General features: G+C 49.8%; 1 long non-coding RNA gene across 2 annotated transcripts; it reads left to right on the top strand.

Moving 5' to 3' along the window:
* Positions 1-216: 216 nt before the first annotated feature.
* On the top strand, positions 217-14,985 carry LOC102148633 (uncharacterized). Of its 2 annotated transcripts, none has more exons than XR_002805312.2 (4): positions 217-6,651; positions 9,276-9,780; positions 13,005-13,635; positions 14,102-14,985. It is a non-coding gene; the product is annotated as an uncharacterized lncRNA (long non-coding RNA). The 2 variants fall into 2 exon arrangements; XR_002805313.2 differs by having other exon boundaries at positions 243-6,651; positions 13,398-13,635.
* The last annotated feature ends 4,321 nt before the right edge of the window (positions 14,986-19,306 follow it).

Raw genomic sequence — 19,306 nt, 5'->3', positions numbered from 1 at the left:
CCATGTCTAAGGTGGGGGCTCCATCACGAAGGCCGAGTTCCAGAGACCTGGCTCAGTGTAGGAGGGACGGAGCTGGCCTGAGCCACTAGCAGCTTCGCGACCCCCTGTCTTCTGCCTTGCCCAGTGTTGATTGCGCCACATAAGGTGAGGAGCTTCCTGAGGGCCCGAACAGGGCTGGAACAGCTCCAGGTGTCCAATGCACGCTTCATAAATAACCAGCAGCACAGGCTCCCCAGGGAGTTTATCGAGAAGCTCTGCGGTGATGTCACCTTTACCGGCAGAGAACTCCACGGTTTTTATTTTGACCCCCCAGGCAAAGGCCACGAGGCGCTATAGCGCCCTGGCTTAGGAGCTCCACGCATGAAGCAGGTCCACCCGGGTTTCCATGGAGAGGCGTTCGCCTGTCCTGGTTTACGTGGTTACGCTTGCAGAACGAAAGAAGGACTGTGCCCGAGCAGTGTCATTCCCACAGCACGATGGTCAGAGCAGCACGAGACCCTCTCCAGCCTCCTATTTATGAAAACAATCGCCCAGGTTCACGGTGTTCACAGTAACCACGGCCACTTCGGTTCTCCCAACACCTTCTCTGCACGCACATATAAACACACACACATCCAAACACAAACACTAACTCACAGAAATGCACACAGAAACGCACACACAGCTTCCCAGACACCCACGTATACACACCGTCTCATGTCAATGAAAATGTTGAGGCCTGGTTTGGAGAAAGAAAGCAAACCAAGACAACTTGCCTCTCAGAAAGTGACAGTGGTTGGAGTCTCTCACTGGTATTGGGAGAGACTCTCCATCTTGTTCTGGTGGCTTCTGGCTCTTTGTTAGACTCTGTGGGATAACGGAAAGAGGCGGCCGCTGCTGGGCCCTGCTTCGCTTTGCGCTCCCAGACTGTGCATGTAGTGGGCTCCCGGTGGAGGTGAGCCCAGGAGCTGGCTGCAGAATCATTTAAAGTAAAAATCAACTCTTGTTGCCACACTAGCAATAAGGAGACTCCATCAGGACCAGTGCTCCCACCGAACTGGAGAAATGCACCTGCCTGTGAGGCTGACAGCAGAAGCCCGGGTGGTCCCATTTTATAAGCCTCAAACCTGTGTGTGTCCGTGGGTCCTCCTCCCAGTCTGCGTCCTGGCTTGCTTGGTCTTCCATTTCCTGGATGGAAAGGGAGTTGTATCACTCAGGGTTTAGTGCAAGAAACAGAAACCACTCCAGAGATTTTAAGCAGAAAGAGATTTAATACAGGGAAGTCAGTGCTTTATAGAATGACAGGAGTTCTACTTGCTCCCTGACCCCTGTAATAAGTGATCACAAACTGGGTGGCTTAGAACAACAGGAATGGATTCTCTCACCATTCTGGAGGCCAAAAGTCCAAAATCAAGGTTGAAACATGCTCGCGCTTGAGGCTCCAGGGGGAGAATCGTTTGCCTCTTCCAGCTTCGGGGCTGTTGGCATTCTTTGCGGCTGCACCCCTCCAGTCTCCACCTCTGTCTTCACATGCCTTCTTTGTGTGTTTTCACCTCTTCTGTCTGTTATAAGGACACTCATCATTGGATTTAGGGCCCACCTAGGTAATCCAGGATGATCTCATCTCAAGATCTTAACTTAATTACATCCGCAAAGACCCTTTTGCCCAGGTTCCAAGAGTTAGAACGGGGACCTAGCTTTTGGGAGGCCACCAGTCAATCTACTCCAGAAGGGCAATTATGAAAACTCTAGGCTGGGTCTCCAGGAACGACTCCCAGAACCCTGTGGGACCGATCTGCCAAGGGAGCCGCCATGTTTGCCACATGCAGGAGGTCAAGAACCACCAATGGAGCAACTGTGTTTAAAACCCCACTGCTGGAGCTGTGAGCCTGGAATCAGGAATTGGCCTCTGCTGCTGCAGCAACCGTCTCTGGACGCTGACAAAACTGCTGAGTGGACCCTGGGATGCTGCTATAAAAAATTCCATGTCTTCTTGAGCCCATGAGTTGCCAGGTAGAGTTGACTACATAGAGCAGATGGCTGAGGTGGACTCTTGTTTGTTGTCCATCTAGCATCCACTCATTTAATTTCCAGGAAAACTTCCTGATTTTCATTTGGGGAACCACCCTGTATCAGCTATCCGTGGCTGTGTAACAAACTATCCCCAAAGCTTCATGACTTCAAACAATAACAAGTCATTATTTCTCATGGTTCCACAAGTTGACCAGGCTTAGCTGGGTGATTCTTTGGCTCCTTGTGATGTCTGGAGGTCCAGCTGGTCTGGACTGTCCAAGATGGCCCCACCCACACAACTGGCAGGTAGTGCTGGGTGCTGGCTGGGAGATAAGCTAGGAATATTGGCCAGGGCTCCTCAAATCTCCCCAACATGGGCCTCTCCACATGGCTGCTTGGGCTTCCTCACAGCATTCCATGTAGGTGTGCTCCAAGCACACAAAAGCAGAATCTGTAGATTTCTTCAGGCCCAGCCTTGAAATTTACACAGTGTCACATCTACCATATTTTATTGGTCAAAACAGAGCACAAGGTTAGCCTAGCTTCAAGGGGAGGGGAAATGGACTCTACCTCTCAATGAGAAGAGTGGCAAAGAATTTGGGGCCAGCTTTAGTCCACCATTTGCCTCTGACTTCTCTCAAGCCATGTGGTTCTGATGGAGCTGACACCCCTACCTGGAGTGGCATGTGACCCATGCCTGGCCTATCAGAACATCTTTTCCTCAGCAACAATGATGGGATCAGGGATGGTTGCATGATCCAAGTCAGGCCAAAATGGCAATCAGACTCACTGTGGGGACTTTGTTAGAGCCCTCTGGAAAAGATACTCTTTACTTTCCATGTCAAACTGGAATGGGGGCGAATATAGGGAGATGCTGCCACCGCCTTGCCATCACCAGGGAGCGTAAGAATGAAGCCAGAGCCAGGAGGAGAGAGAGGGTGAAAGTGAGTCCAGAAGACATGGGTTAATTCTGAATACGGCAAAGCTTCATTCGACTTGGACAGCTCGGGAGCATCCCCGAACTGATGCTGCTGCCGGCGAACGCGCCAGGGAACCAGGCTGGGGCTCTAGCTGTCCTTCCCCGCCACCCACTGCCCGGATAGCATATGAGAATGAAGGCAAACCTCAGATGGAATTCGACCAGCTGCAGGATACAGAATTCCTGCTGTATCAGGAAGCAGGTACAAGGACAGTGATGAAACGTGTTCCCGTAGGCTTGGTCATGTCCCCCTCTGTCCTCAGGCCCTCTGATAGGCACTTCCATGCACAGTTTGCTCTGAGGCAGATGCAATGATATTCTCTTGGTGGGGTCAGCCAAACTCCGGGGGGGATCAGGTGTCACAGTCCTCTGAAAATGGGGAGATGACAGAGGACCAAATGGACCTCCAGATTAGCGTGCTGCCCTGAGAGTGCCAGGTGGTTGCACTAGCCTCCGTCCCACCGGGGTGCAGAGCCTGTCATCTTAAACCATGTCGCTTACCATTTCTAAGATCTCGATGCTAATTAAGGGGTCCTCTACAGTAGATTTAGATACGGATATTTAAAACACTTGAGTAGCCACTTCTGGAGTGTGGGTTCCGAATTAGTTTCTTCTAAATGCTAAGCAACTGCCTTTAGGGTAAGTACACTTACACATACACACACATCACTGTACGTATAGGGATGCTTTAGAATGAATTGTCACGCAGGTAACATAACACCATTCTGATAGGATGAGACGCCACATGCAGCCTTTTTATAAGAAGCTCTCTCTTTCCTTGATTTCCCTGGAAAGGAAAGCAGACGACTAAGGATGAAATCTTGGTGCCGATCAGGGGAAGCTCCGAGATGCGAGGGACATAGGGAATCTCATTCTGGGGTCCTTGGAAGACCGTGGAGAGGCCCCAGGGTATGTAGGCGTCCTCTGAATCATAAGGAAAATGATTTGTGTCACTGCATTTGTGAATCTGGGGTGTGGAGGTAGGGAGAGCGTGGCAGCTTCTGTCAGATTCTAGAAAGGGTCCTGAGACCCCCCCAAAGCGTTAACAGTCTCTCTGAACTCAGCATGGTTGGGGAGAAGAGGTGTAAAGAAACCTCTTGTTCGGAGAGAGCCTGGAGAAGCTTTAGCAATTTCCCGGTACAGTCAGCTCTGTGGGTCCAGGAATCGTGTTCTACAAGGGAGATTTCAAACTAATCATGCAAGGCCAGCGGCTGGGTTAAATGTTGAGCATTTCAGAAGCAACAGTGTTTTTAAAATTTTATTTTCAATTTTTAAAAGTTTTGAATTGTGGTAGAAAACACATAAGATAAAATTTACCACCTGAACCATTTTTAAGTGTACAATTCAGTAGCGTTAAATATATTCACATTGTTGTGCAACAAATCTGCAGAACTTGCTTATCTTGCAAAACTGAAACTCTGTACTCTTTGAACAACTCCTCTCTCTCCCCTCCCCCAGTCCCTGGAAACCACCCTTCTACTTTCTGTCTCTATGAATTTGATGACTTTAAGTGCCTCATACAATATATGTGTCCTTTTATGACTGGCTTATTTCACTTAGCCTAATGTCCTTAAGCTTCATCCGTATTGTAGCACGTGTCAGGATTTCCTTCCTTTCTAAGGCTGAGTAATGTTCCATTGTATGGATAGACCACATTTTGTTTATCTATTCATCCATTGATGGACATTTGGGTTGCTTCCACTCTTTGGCTACAGTGAATAATGCTGCTATGAACGTAGGTGTGAAAAATATCTCTTTGAGTCCTTGCTTTCAATTCTTTTGGATAAACACCCAGAAGTGAAATTGCTGGATCATATAGTAGTTCTATTTTTAATTTTTTGAGGAACCCCCATACTGTTTTCCATAGTGGTAGAAGTCATATACTGTTTTATCTCAACCTAGAGCAGAGTCACTCAGAGACTAAGGCACAGAAATTTTGGTCTCCTTTAAAATAGCTTTTTTGTATGTGAAGGAAGTACAGGATGGTGGTTAGGATCAGTTAGACAGAGCTGGGTTCGAATCTCAGCTCCACATCCAATTGGTTTTGTGACAACCTCTTTAGGCCATTATCTACTCAGCTGTGACGTGGCTAATAGCGCTACTCAGCTCACAGGGCTGTCACAAGGATTAAAGGAGAGCCTGGATAGGTCGCAAAGGCTGGAGACCCAGGGTAGATGGTTCTTTTGTTCAAGAAAACACATCAACGTCTTCATGAGGAAAGATTAAAGCGGGGCTGCATCTGGAACAGAGAGATTGGAACAAAGGGGGATAACTTGCTCTGGGAACAAAGTAATAAGAATTTTGAGTTTTCCATGTGCAAGCTAGACTCCCCCAGACTGAGGCAACAGAGTTGAAGGGAGAAATGTGTCAATACAGGGAGAGGAAGAAAACTGCAAAATGGTGGCCCCAGGAGGCTTAGATGAGAGAAGGCCAGAAATGGATGCCTAGTGAGGGGAATCAGCCAGAAAATTGTAGGACATTCAATTTGAAGTTGCTTCTTTGCACAAGCTCTCTAAGAGGCATTTCTCCATTCATTACAGCTCTTTGGGTCTCATGGACATGAGCTCCATTGGTTTTCAAAGCCAGATGTTTGGGGGGCTCATCTCTCAGGTGCAGGTCTTAAAAGTTGAGGTGCCCAATGTGGGGTACGAATCCACTCCTCAGGGAGGAGCTCTGGGTTCGTGAGCTCCCTCCGACTGTGGGTCACTGCGCTGGGGCCGGAGTTTATCTCGAGACTGTCTCAGTCTCTCCTTTCCGCCTCTCCGTGGCTCTTACCTCATTTGCCAACGTGAAGGAGCTGCTCAGGTAGTTTTCAGGTCTTTTTCAGAGGATGTTGTTCCATATGCAGTTGTAGATTGGGTGTGTCCATGGGAGGAGGTGAGTTCAGGATCTTCCTACTTTGCCATCTTGGACTGTCTCCTGAAGTTTCTTCTCGCCCTTTACTGTACTGTAAGGTCCCACCATCATCTTCAAACCTTCAGTAATAGGCAAAGAGGACGTGCAATCATTTTTATTTAACCAACACTTTTTCAGTGCTGACCATGTGCCAGGCACGGTTAGAATCCCTTCCCATATATAGACCTTCCCAACAATGAGAAGAGGAAACTGAGGCACAGGACAGTTAAGTAACTGGTCTGAGGTCTCAGAGTAGGTCACTGGTAGTGCTAGGATTCCAGCCTAGGCCATCTGGTTCCAGAATCCCCGCTCACAGCTATTCTGCTATGCTGCTTCTCAAGAGGGGGAAGGCAGGAGCGTGAAGGATAGGCAAGAGGTGCTGAGGGGACAGAGAGAGCAGGAGCTGGGGAAGGGAGGTGATTTGCAGTTACCTGGAGACCATGCATGTCTGAGATTCCTCAGACACACCCTTCAGGCACAGGGGCCTCACCTGGCTATGAAGGAAGAGAACTTGGGGCTATCTGATTACATGGGCCTGGCATGGGGTAAGTGCTCAATGAAGAAGAACGCTGGTCAGCATCACCACTCCTCCCAGTCGCTTCTGACTATATCCTGCCTTTGAATTGCACACCTTCGGCAACAAGGTCAGAATTCAAGTTCCCACTTCTGCTGGGGTGCTTGGGAGGACCACTTCCCTTTGTCACGTCTCTCTCCAGACTCCATAACTCACACCTCCAGGAGTAAGATTGTCCCCATGCAGCCTGGAGAACCTCCCCGGAGGCGAGGTGAGTCCCGGGCCCTCCTTGAGGACAGGGAGGGCAGACCTCTCCCCAGCTGCACCTCCTAAGTGTGGTCGCTGAGGTGGCTGATTAACGGTTCTGCTTTTCCAGGTTTGACACCATGGGGGGCCTTGGAACTGAAGTCAGGTGGGGTGTGGGAGTCAGAGACTCTTACCAGGACTCAGATCTTGAACTTGTGTTTTCCTCTGTGTGCATGTGTGTGAGAGAGAGAGAGAGAGAGGGAGAGAGAGAGAGATGTGGCACCCACATCTCACCTGCAGAGAAATCCAACAAAATACCCTTTCTCTTTTGACAATTCTTCACAGATCCCTTTCCTTCCCAAAGGTTTTCTTAAGGGTGTGTGTGTGGCATTTCTGCCTTTTCCCCCCACCTCCAATGACAAAGGAAAACAGCAGATGAAAAGGAAAAGCAAGAGAAGGAGGATAAAGGGAAAGACGAATCCTTTCCCTCCTCTCTATCAATAACCTTGACTTTCTGGATGGTTCCCGCCATTGCTGCTTCTAGCCTTTGTCCTCTCATCTCCAATAGTTCAAGTCCCCAGAGCGAGGTCTAGAGCATCTTTCTCTGCATCTTAAGATGAGATCAAGTAGGTAGCCAGCAGGCAGCAAATAACTCAAAAGAGGAACAAAGAAGTATTTTGATGCTTTTAAAAATTGTTTTCTGAACCAGCTGATGATCAGGTAAACACTGTAAGTGTTCACGAGTGGGCAGAGCAACGAAATTATAGAAAATACTCCCAGTGTGCACCGTGAATCCATCTCCAGTCTCCTCACCAATTCCTCCTACCCTAAAAATTAATTTCTTCTCAACAGTCAGCTCTAAGGAAGAGCCTGAGGATCTCAGGAGTGCATGCTCTCAAAACAAGTTGTTTTTCATCTGAAAACTGGAGACTTTAGCTTGAAAAACGACTCTTTCTGTATGGCACAAACGTGGCAGTGGGGTATGGGCATGTGATATGGGTGGTGTGGGGGGTCTTCTTGAAGGCAGCAACTCTAGGGGAAGGCCCTTCTGCTGCAGTGGGCGCACTGCCCAGCACGCAGTCAGAGCACACAGAAACCCCCAACAAATGCACAGAGACCCCCTAGGCAGAATCTCCAGGTGAGCAGACCCTCTTCAGGAGCACTGGCTCCTCACTGAGAACAGTGTCCCCAGGCTCAAGCCACTCTACTCCTGTCATCTCCAGTCTTGAGCCCCAGAGCCACCCCTGGGTCCTGATCAAAACTGTTCCCTTAGCTTTTGACCCAGCAATTGGACTTCTAGAAAGTTATCCTTCTGATATACTTGTCCATTTGCAAAAAGATACATGCACAAGGCTGCTCATTGCTACATGGCTCAAAACAGCAAAATCTTGGAAGCAATCTAAATGTCCATCAGGGGAGGACTGGCTAAATTAATTATGGCGCACCCAGACGATGACGTTGAAAACAGTCTTTCAATATGTGCTGATAGGAGAAGATCTGCAAGCCATACTGCTGGCTGATAAAAGCTCATTGCAGACCAGTATGTGACTGTATCATCCTAGTCTTAGTTGGGTTTCCCAAAAAGCAGACCCTGAGACAAGAATCTGGGTGCAAGTCATTATTTGGGAGGTGATTCAGGAAGCACAGTGAGGGAAGAGGGAAGCAAGATAGAGCAGGGAGGATGCCAATAAAGGCCATGTCAATGAGCAGGTTCCCACTGTGGGCAACTGAGGTTCAGTCCCATGGGGACTCGCTGAGAGCCTGTGTGGAACATGCCTCAGGATCATGCCGCCAAGGGGCAAGGAATCTGGGGTATTTATTCACCAACTCCAACCCCTCATCGGTTGAGGGGCATTCATTCCCTGGCACTTCCAGCCAGCCCTGAGGGCCAGCGAGCATCTCCTTGTCCAGAGAGCATGCTCATGCAGAAAGATTCAGGAAGAGGTAGGCTTTGAGCAGAATGTCTGAAGGTGCCTCTGGGGGTGGGTGGGGTAATCCAGGGGACACTGTGAGTGGGTATGACAGCATCTGCTGTGGTCCCATTTATGCATCCGAAAGAAAATTTTAATATATAGATATTATAAATATGTTTGGAAAAATTCTAGGGATGTGGGCTTAGAGACCTAGGAGATAGATTGTGGAGAGGTACTTTTTACCCTGAACCTTTCTATGGTGTTCGCATTTAAAAACATATCCATATGCAACTGAAATAATTGAAAAACTGATCAATCATTTTAAAACTGCTCTCTCTACAGTTATTAAAGCCCTGACTTAATGTTTCTGCCCTCCTTGAGTCTCTTCCAGGGCCAAACAACAATTCCTTGCATGTCTTGTGTGCTGTCTGTGCACCAAGCACAGCACAATCCTCTTTCTAGGCATTATCGAAGCGGAGCTCTGTGACAACCCTGGGAGGTAGGAACAGGAGCCCCAATTTAGAGACGGGGAAATTGAGCTTAAAGAACCTAACTTTAACTTGCTCAGGGTCATCCAATGAGAGTGTGAGTCCATGAGTGGAACCAGAATTTGAACCAAACCTGTCTGTCTCCTGAACCTGTGCCTGCAGCCGTGATGGTGTTTCCATAGCTTCTCCTCCTTTGATCTCGGGGAGCCTTTCATTCTTCTTTAGGTCTACTGCTTTTCCCTCCCCAGGTGTTTCAGAAGCTGCTGGTCCCTCGTCAGCCTCTTCCAGCTGATGCGCTCCAGATACGGGGAGGGAGTGCATACTTGGTGCTTGGAGTGGAGGAGTCATTCCCCTCTGGTATGGGCTGAATCGTGTCCCCCTAAAATATATGTTGAAGTCTTAACTCCTGAGGCCAGTACCTCAGGATGTGACCTTATTTGGAGATAGGATGCTTACAAGGGTTATCAAATTAAAATGAGGTCATGAGGATGGGCCTCAATACAGTATGACTGGTGTCCTTATAAAAAGGGGAAATTCAGAGAAAGACACACTCAGGGAGAAGGCCATGCAAAGATGATGACAAAGATCGGGGTGATGCCTCTACAAGCCAAGGGCTGCCAAAGATTCCCAGCTAACCACTAGAATCTAAGGGAGAGGCCTGGAACAGATTCTCCCTCCAGCCGTCAGAAGGAACCAACTCTGCTGACACCTTGATCTTGGACTTTGGATCTTGGACTTCCAGCCTCCAGAACGGTGAGACAGTCCATTTCTGTTGTTTATGCCACCCAGTTTGTAGTGCTTTGTTATGGCAGTGCTAGGAAACTAAAACACCCTGTTTCAAGACTGTCACTACCTTGTCACCTTCCATTCTAGCAGGTATTTTCCCCCAATCCAGGAATCTAGAGAAAAGGGGAGAGAAGGCAGTTTTCACAGCAGTGGCAGTGCCCATCCCACCTCTGACTTTTTCCCCAAATGAGCTGAAATGTCTTGCTGATAAGAGGACATCTAGAAATGAATAGTTCCAGCCAAAGGCTTCCAGAATCACGTAATTCTTCCTGTCTTTGATGCTTGGAATGAATGAATGAGTGAATGAATGAAGTCATAAATCTCTATTGCCCTTGGCCTTACTCTAAATAGAAGCTTCTCTGCTTATGAAATTTTGGCTCACCAACTGATGGAAAGCTCAGCACTAGAAAAAAAATATATACTCACTCTGCCGCCTTGAACAGGTGGAGTTAGTGGTGGTCTCTTCAGATTAATGAGCAAATGGATTCAGGGACAGTCGTAATCCAACCTGTTCACGAATAGAGACATGTCTGTGTTTCCCTCATTTTTCCTTCTCCCTGCTTTATTGCAAACCTTTTGTGAAGCGTAATGTATGTACAGTAAAGTGCACACGTCATGAATGTACAACTCCATGAATTTTTACAAAGTAAACTCACCAAGACCATTACCAGCACCCCCAGATGGTGCCTTCTCACCTCCCAGGTAGTAGGTCACCACTTTTCTGATTTCTGTCACCATAGATTACTTTAGCCTGGTTTTGGACTTTATATAGATGGAATCATCCAGAATGCACTCTTTAGTGTCTGCCTTCTTTCCCTCCACATCCTGTACGTGAGAGTTCCTATGTGTTGTATGGACAAGTCGTTTGTTCTTTTTCATTGTTGCATAATATTCCACAGCAGAAATGCACCACAATTTATTTATCCATTCTACTTCTGATGAACATTTGGGTTGTCCTCAGTCTTTGGCTAATTGAATGGCATGAGGAACATCATTTTGCAGGTCTTTTGGTGAACATATGTGCTGTCTATGGGTATTTAGCCAGGAGGGGAATTGCTGGGTGATAGGGTGAACATCTGTTCAGCTCTAGTGATTAGTGCACAGTTTTCCATAATGGCTGTACCAAGTTATAGCCCATCCGCGGCATATGAAGTTCCAGTTGCTCCACATCCTTACCAGCATGTAGTATTTGTTTGATTAGTTTTGATGTACTGGTCATTCTGGTGGGTGTAGTGTTATTTCACAACAATCTGAATTGACATTTCGCAGCTGGCCAATGCTGTTGGGCACCTTTTCCTTCACTTACTGATTTCTCCTTCCTTTTAGTCTTTGCCCCATTCCTCCCTCTCTTACTTCTCTCTTTCTTAAACTCCCTCCTTTTCTTATTTTAAAACCAGTCACCCAAGCCCAAGAGAGAGGTCTCCTTGGAGCTCAGTAAAGGCAATCACGTCCCCCTTTGCCTCTGCTCTCTGTTAGTTTCAAAGTGCCACAAATGTCACTGCCCCAACACAGATGGGCCCCAGCAGGGCGGCTGCGTGTGTGTATCAGGAATGCGGTTTCTGTAGTCTGGCCTTGCCGCGTCTGCCTACCTTGCAGAATTATTTTCCATTACATAAGACTCTGCACAAGGCCTTGAGTTGCCCAGAGGAAAGGCACCGCATAAAATGCAAACTAACAAAAGCATTGATATCAAAGAATGGGGGCCATCCATCACACCCTTGTCACTGGAAGAGGCCCATTATCGGATGGCTGCTGGCAGACTCAGCCCCATCTTACCTAAAAGGCAAGATCTGCCAGCTATAAACAGCCTCCTGGCCCCCAGCCTGGCCAAACACTCAATAATTTGCCTATCAATTAAGCCCAAGGAGAGGGGAAGGGGGGCTGTGAGCAGGAGAGAGGGAGAAACGCAGGCAGCTGAGCAGAAACTGCTGGTTTGTCACAAGCTCGCTTCCATTAACCTTATCCTCGGCTCTCCCAAATGGCTCATTTACGAGTGCTCAGTTTGTCCATCCATGAAACGGGTCCAACTGAACCGAGTAGTCCTCATCTCATACTTGGCAGAGATTATAAAGATAAATCTCATAAAAAGCATAGAGCACTTGTAGTTACAGAAAGAAGTAACGGGGCAAAAGCAAGATGCTCGGGGCATATGTAACAGTGGACCTGAGGCAGGCACAAGGAGCCTGTGATTTGGGGAGACATGGGGTGAGGGGGGATCAGGTGAGGTTGATGGGCTCTGCAACTTCCAACCTGCTAAAGGCACCCGAATCTAATTCACACGTCCACCCTCAAGAAAGGGGAGTCCATCGACTCCCACTGCAGAGGCACATCTTTACCATTCCAACTCCATCAGTGGTAATGCCCCAGAAACTGGGTTCGGAGGTGGAGTCACGTGGTCCAGTGCTGGCCAAGGAGCCGTGAGCTAATTCTGTTGCGGGGCTTCCTTACTCTTAGGAGGGCAGCCCTGGAGACCCTCCTGATCTTCAGCAGGCCTGCAGCGCGCCGCTGGGGTTTCTTCTCACGGAGCAGGGCCCTGCTGTGCGGGCTGTTGAATGTGTCGAGTATCACCCCTGCTTGGAAGGGACAATTCTTTGCTTCTAGAGGTTGTGTGTATGCAGGCGATGCCTGAGACGGCAGTAGCCTTTTTGGGACCGGTTGGAGAGGAGCCTCAAAGTACCATCTTGAGGACCTTCCTGTCTTGGGGGTTTCTGTCACTTGTAGCCAAGAGCATCCTAAGGAGGCGGCCTAGAGATCTTTTCAGAACCAGAACAGTTGAAAAGGCCCCGTAACCGAGGGCAGTTGGAGCTGTAAGGCTGGCCTGTCTCAACACACAACCACTCGTCAGAGTCTACACAGAATAGGGTGTGGGCATGAACCGGTGCATGGAGCCCCATGCTCTGCCCACTTCTGGCCTGAGGCATCTCAGGGCATATGGGTAAGCTGGGGGGCTGGGGGCGCTCTTCTCCACTGTCAAGAAGAGACGACGAGAAAAGCAGAGCTCTCAACGTGGGTTTCATGGAGTAACCAAGGACACAGAGATCCCACTAGGATTGTGGGGGCAGGGCGAGAGTGCGTGGGGTGGAGGGCTCCTATGAGGGGAGAGCAAGCGGAGATGGAGAGCTTTCAGTTTATACAGTACTTTTAACTCCTCAGTGGTCACTGACACGCATCGTCTCACTCCTTCCTCATAGAATCACAAATCACAGCCGGCAGGGGTTTCGGGGGGCCTGAGAGATGGTCCTAGATGGGATACAGAAACTCAGAGCAGGCAAGTTACTTCCTCCAGGTCCAGCTAGGGAATGGTGGAGAAGGGGCTCTGAACTGGGGTGCGGGGCTCGACATCTGGCGCCACTTCTGCCCCCCCATGTGACTGGGGAGTAGAGAGAGGAGGGCCATGGGGGGACTGGCTGACCAAATGGAGCCCGTGGAGGGAGAATGAATCTGCTAACTTGGTCTGGCCTCAGAGGACAAAGGACCTCCTTGTGTTTCTTAAGCCCTGGAAGACACAAGAGGGGGTCCCAGAGGTTGACCTCGTGTTTCTGAAGGTGCTTCCTTTCTCTTTTTCCTGGACTCTGGGCTGCAAGGAGACAAACACAGGGTAACTGCAAGTGCCACCTGTCCCACCTGCATCTTTGTTTCGGCCCAGCGCCCACCTTGACTTAGGACTCAGCATTCTTCATGTATCCCCGGGAGAATCTTCTGGCTCCTGAAGCACTCGTGGGCCATGCAGCTTGTAATGATGTATTCGCGGGAAGGTGGAGGAGGAGGATGCCAGGGGGGCATCCTTTGCATGGAATACAGTGTGACTGGCGCCCCCTGGAGGTGGGTGAGGCAGAGGCCCCGTGCGTATCCCAATGCAAAGAGAATAAGAATTCTCATCATAGACTGTCTCAGCAGGCCCTGTCAGGGCTTGCCCATACCCTCTTAGCCCCACTGGAGGCCACCAACCGGCAGCTCCTGGACACAATGACTGTCCTGAGGTGGTCACCGGTGCAAAGTAGGGCAAAAGTGCTGGGAGCTTAGCGCCCTGGGATCAACTCCTGGTCAGTGAGGGAAGGGAGATGGTGCTACACAGCGCAGCTGCCCTGCTCTTCAGTCCACACCTCCGGAGTGGGTCCCACAGAGTCTCCCAGGGGCCCCAGCACCACTGAGCCGCAGATGCCCGCCTGCTCCTCAGCACACCTTTATTGGTTTGCTTCCCCTCCTTGTCTCACTTCCCCAGCCCCTCACCGTGCTTCCTGTGGTCACCTCCCAAATTAACTTCCTGCATCCCAACTTTTCGTTTCAGGTTCTGCTTTTCGGGGGAACTCAGACGAAGACAATCTCAAGGTCTTCTCTCTCCCCAACAACTGCCAACAGCGCCTTCCTCTCTGCAGCCCCTTCCCAGCCCCCGTCTTCTTAGCTGCAGTTTCTTCTCTCCCGGATCTCACCCCCAGCCAACATCACCTCCAGAGAACAGCTGTGCCCCGCACAGATGCTGTTTCCCTCTCCACCCCACTCACCCCCCACCCCGCCCCGCAATGTCAGACAGAGTTTTTCCCATAACTTAAGGAAATGGGAAAGCCTCTCCCCGGATATGGACTTAACCCAGAGGAGGTAAAGCAGGAATGAAATGGCAGTACTCGTGTTGTTTGATCTTTTACTTAACGGCATCTCTCCCAATTCCCAGCAGATAGGAGAGGTGGCAGATTAAAGATGGCCACCAATGCTTTCACACTCCTCCCATCAAGAGGAGGGAGTCTAGATGCCCCCTCCTTTAAATCTGGGTGGGCTCTGTGATGTCTTTGACCGATAGAATATGGCAGAAGGGACGCTGTGCCAATTTTGGTGCCCTGGCCTTAAGAGACGGGCAGCTTCCACGTCCTGCCTCTTGGAACACTCACTCCTGGAGCTGCCATGTAAGAAGTCCCACTCACCCACTACAGACACCACATGGAGAGGCCCTGAGTGGCATGAAGAGGGAGAGCAGCCCAGTGAGCCAAGCCTTCTAGCCTTTTCTGCCGAGGCACCTGACATGGTCCACCTTGACCCTGCAGACCAGCCAGGCTGCCAGTGACTACCACTGAGTGATGGCAGCAGATGCTGCAATGAACAAAAGAATCACCCAGCTGAGGCCCGCCCTCATTCTGGTCCCCAAAGTTGTGAGATATAATAAAATGGTTTTCTTTGGAAGCCCCTGGATTTTGGGATCGTCTATTATGCAGCAGTAGATAACTAGAACAGGAGGCCTTGAAGAAATGTTCATTGAATGAAAGAGCAAAGGAAGCGGGGAGGGGTGCATAGAGGAGGAGAGGGAGGAAAGGAGGGCAGTCCAGCTGTTCTCAGGAGGCTGCAGTGGGGCCGACTAAATGGCAGGCACTCGCAATGCTCGTGACCTCGTTTGGAGGAAAGCCAGGTTCCTTTCACATAAGTTGCCACCTGTGTTTTGTGTCATTGAACTCTGTTACTCTTTCCCCATTGATTGGATGAGGAATCTGCACCCTGGAAAGACATGAGGTGCCCTGGCTTGAGAGCTCTGTCCGGCCTGAACAAGGCTAGTGGGTCCATGCAGTGTGGTGAGGAGCCCACCGGATCAGATCAGCTTTGGGCAAGGTTTCCAATTCTGGACACCTCGAGAGGAAGTGGTAGAAGACAAGCGAAGCTGGGTCTCCAGAATGGAGCTGGCCCCAGAGGCTGGAACAGCCAAGGACGAGACCTGATGACAAGTCCGGTCGTGGCTGCTGACGTTTCCAGAACCAAGGCAGGAGCTCTTACTCATGCTCAGCGCTCCAGGGGCTTCTGTAAACCCCAGCACCTGTGCTGCCTCATTGTGTCTCTGTGCCTGATAACATGGGAGAGCCTAAGAGGACGATGAAGCCAGGGGGCAGTGTGTCTGCGTGCATATGCTCCAGAAGTGCATTTGTGTGTGTCTGCAGGTTGTGTGTGCGAGCATGTGAGTGAGCAGTTTGCTAGGATCTCTGGGCTTAAACCTAGGAAATAAAATATTCCTTCTCCTACGTTTCCTCTTAGAAAAGACATTTTCTTTACAGTTTCCCCTGTGGTGGGGTAAAGACCTGGCCACTGTTGTTAACTGAAGGGTAAGGGATAAGACAGTGGTTTTAAAATATTTTTAAATCTCATAGCCTTTTGTTTCAAACAGAATGTTAGTGAGAAGCCAATAAGGCAAATCGGCTAAAAACCACGATGCTGTGACTTGGGTGGGGGAAGGGAGCCAGGGGCGCAGAGCCTAATCATTGGCACCCTTGGCTTTGAAGAGGCCCCAGGAGTGGCCTAAGACTCTGTAGAGTTCAGAGGCAGAGAATAGTGCCCTGATGGAACTGGAACCCCTGGATTCGAACTCTGTGACCTAAACTCTCTGAGCCTTAGCTTTCTGAACTATTAAATGGGGATTGTACCCATTAGGATGCTCTCAGCTGAATATCCAAGAAAAAGTATTTTAAACAATAAGGGTATATTAATATCTCATATATAACAAGAAGCCCAGAGCCAAGTGGTCTTGGCTTTGATAGCCAAAGAGGTCATGAAGGACCCAGGGTCTTTCTACCTTTCTGTTCTGTCATCCTCTCATGGTCACAAAATGGCTGCTGCTGCTCCAATATTTTGTATCCTTACAGCAGCATTCAAAGGCAGGAAGAACAGGGATAGGCGATGGTGGTAGCAATCTCCTTAAGCATTTCTCCTTTTTCAGAAAGAAACATATTCCTGAGAAATCCCCCACCAGGATCCCTGTTAGGTTCTATTGGCCAGGATGGGGACGTCCCTCAATTAAATCATCAAAGAGTGAAGTTTATATCATGACTGGCTTAGAGTAATTATGAATCATCTCCCGAGGTTGAGCCCACCTTCCATGAACACATTGCCATCCAATATCAGAATTAAACTGGGATCTTGTCAGCCAATAGCAAGGGAGGTAGCTATTGGCAAGCCCAAGGAGAGGCAGCTGTCTGCCCTGCATCTCAGTCTCAGCGGCTGTAAAGGGCCAATCAAATATTGACAGTAAAAATGCTTTGTCAACTGAAAGGGCCAAAGGACGCTGGGAACAAACCTTGTGCTCTAAGGTCTTGAGCACTAGGGTTTCCCTCACACACGTGAGCACATTATTTCTGGCTGAGGACCATCCGTTTCCCCAGTGACTTTGATTCTGCCCCTCTGGGCCAGGCTGTCGGGAGAGAAGACCGAACCCAAGTTGCGAATGTAACTCACAGCCCTGGTTCCCCTCCTTGGTAAGCAACCAGCACTCCGAGCCATCAGATGTAATTATCGAATCAAATCTCCTTGTCGATGTGTTTCGTGTTATCTGATTGCGTGCAGGACGTGTGTGTGGCCGGCTGCTGCTCCTAACCTAGCTTCACCGTGCCATCGTCCAGCCTGAACCGTAAATGTGGAGACATGAGGGACTATGTCCTTGCAGTTCGCTCCGTACTATGCCTGTCCCAGGGCCCGAGCACACCAACCGTTAATAAAGACTTGTGCTGGTAATGAACGCCAGGGGCTGCCTTGCTGTGACATTGACAAGTACAAGAAAAGCTGTGGACACTTCGGAGGGCTGATTTTTTTTACCCCCCTCCCCCGACATTATTCTCCAATTTGTGAATCCAACCTCTTTTGGAAGGATTTTAGAAAACAATACTTATAGTCCTTACAACATTTTATGACAGCGAACACAACTCTTAGACCCCTATTATACCCGTGAGAAAACATTGAGGTACACGGTGCTTATTGATGTGGGGAGGTGGGAATTCACAGCTGATTAAGATTTTATAGAGGCTCTGGGGTGGGGTTTTAGGCTGTGGCAAATTGATCTAAGCCAGTTTGGTCTTGCAAAAATGATTAGGTTCTTTTTGGTAAATCTCTGCAGCCTTCAGTAATTAGAGCCCGGTGAGGGCATAGGGCCCCTCCCCACCCTGAGCCCCTGGGTTTCTGTGAAAGGAAGTCCTCAGGCCAAGTTCTGAGCAAGCTGCCCAAAGCAGTCACAGGACTCCTGTAAATTCCACGAGGTTCCAGCCCTCCGTCCTTTTAAGAGCTTCAACAGCGCCTCGCCTGAGGCGAACGCGAGGGGATTCTTGCAGCACGATTCTCTAACCTTCTAGTCCGACTCCAGGGGCGCAAAATCCACCAAATCAGCAGCTGGATGCACACAGGACCGCTTAGGAACCAAGCCCACGGGGCCACTCCTGCAAGAACCAACCACGGAGCGTGCCAGATTTTCCCTCTCCGCGCCTTCACGGGCTGGAATGCCGCTCCTATTCCCAGCCAACCGACCCCTCTGAAACGCCACTACTTTCACCAGTGACAACTCATTTCTAAGGTCCTCTATGCTAATGAACAAAACCTCTGGTGCCGATTGAAGCATAGGTCCTGGTGGGCTCTGGAGTGTGGACTTGTGATAAAACGCTGATGGATCGTTCCTAAATGCGTGTCCCCAGTTAGGCCTGCTACCTTCTCCTAAAGTAGCTGAAACCTACCACATACAGACACACCCCCCCCAAAACGACCCACAAGGAATTGACCTTACATTACCAACCACAGAACAACTGTTTCCCTCTCCTGCTGACACACATAAACCAGAAGAGCCTACGACAATTTAGCGCCCCCTGTGGTGAAGTTTGGAATCGCCCAATTAGAGAGGGGGCTAAAAACGCTCCTTGTTCAGCCAGCCAGCTCTTTACAGATTACAAAGTGTTTTATAGCAAGACAACAGTGGCCAGAGGGAGGGGCTCCCTGACCTTCCACCTCAATTAAGGCAGTTCCGCTTTCTTGTAAACTTGCACTGGCCCAGAAGATCCCAGGGCCTTTAAAACTTTGAAAACCTCTGGGATAGCCCCTGCAGGGAAGAGGGAAGGGAAGAAGAATGGGAGGGGGGATGGGAGGAGGGTAGGAGGAGGAATGAGAGGAGAGATGGGAGGAGGGATGGGAGGAGGGATGGGAGGAGGAGTGGCAGGAAGGATGGGAGAGGGATGGGAGTGTATGCAGCAGGAAGGGAGGCCAGGCTGGCCTCTGCAGGGAGGCAGGAATCCTGAGGAAGGCCCCCGTTGTGATTCGGAGAACTCTCAGTTCACCCATCCTCCCGAAGGCAATCGTGGTGGTGGTGGTTGTGCTTCCCCTTCAGGAAGGAAGGACTTACATCCTCCGCTGCTGGGAGTGCTGCCTGCAGCCAGCCCTCAGCTGTCAGCCCCCTTCCCCAAGGCTGAAGAACCTGCCTGCCCAGGGCATGCCAACTTTGGGGGCAGCCCTCACCCAGGGGCTGATCCACGCGAGGCTCATCCCTCCAGCCCAACTCCGAACAACTCGGAAGGGTCATCCCGCTCCAGAGTTCTCCGTGGGGTCAGCTCAGGCCTCTGTCAGGCTAGTAGTTCTGTGTCCCCCTCTGCCTGCTTCTGCTTCCAGCCCCGCCCTTCTCCAGGAGCGGATCCTAAGGGTGCTCCCTAAAAAATGTCCTGAATGCTAATCACGGCCTCAGCATCTGCTTCCCCAGGAAACCCGACCTGCAACA

The sequence above is a fragment of the Equus caballus genome, chromosome X, assembly GCF_041296265.1.
Source record: "Equus caballus isolate H_3958 breed thoroughbred chromosome X, TB-T2T, whole genome shotgun sequence".
NCBI classification, from domain to species: domain Eukaryota; kingdom Metazoa; phylum Chordata; class Mammalia; order Perissodactyla; family Equidae; genus Equus; species Equus caballus.
This window is presented reverse-complemented; position numbering and strand designations above follow the sequence as displayed.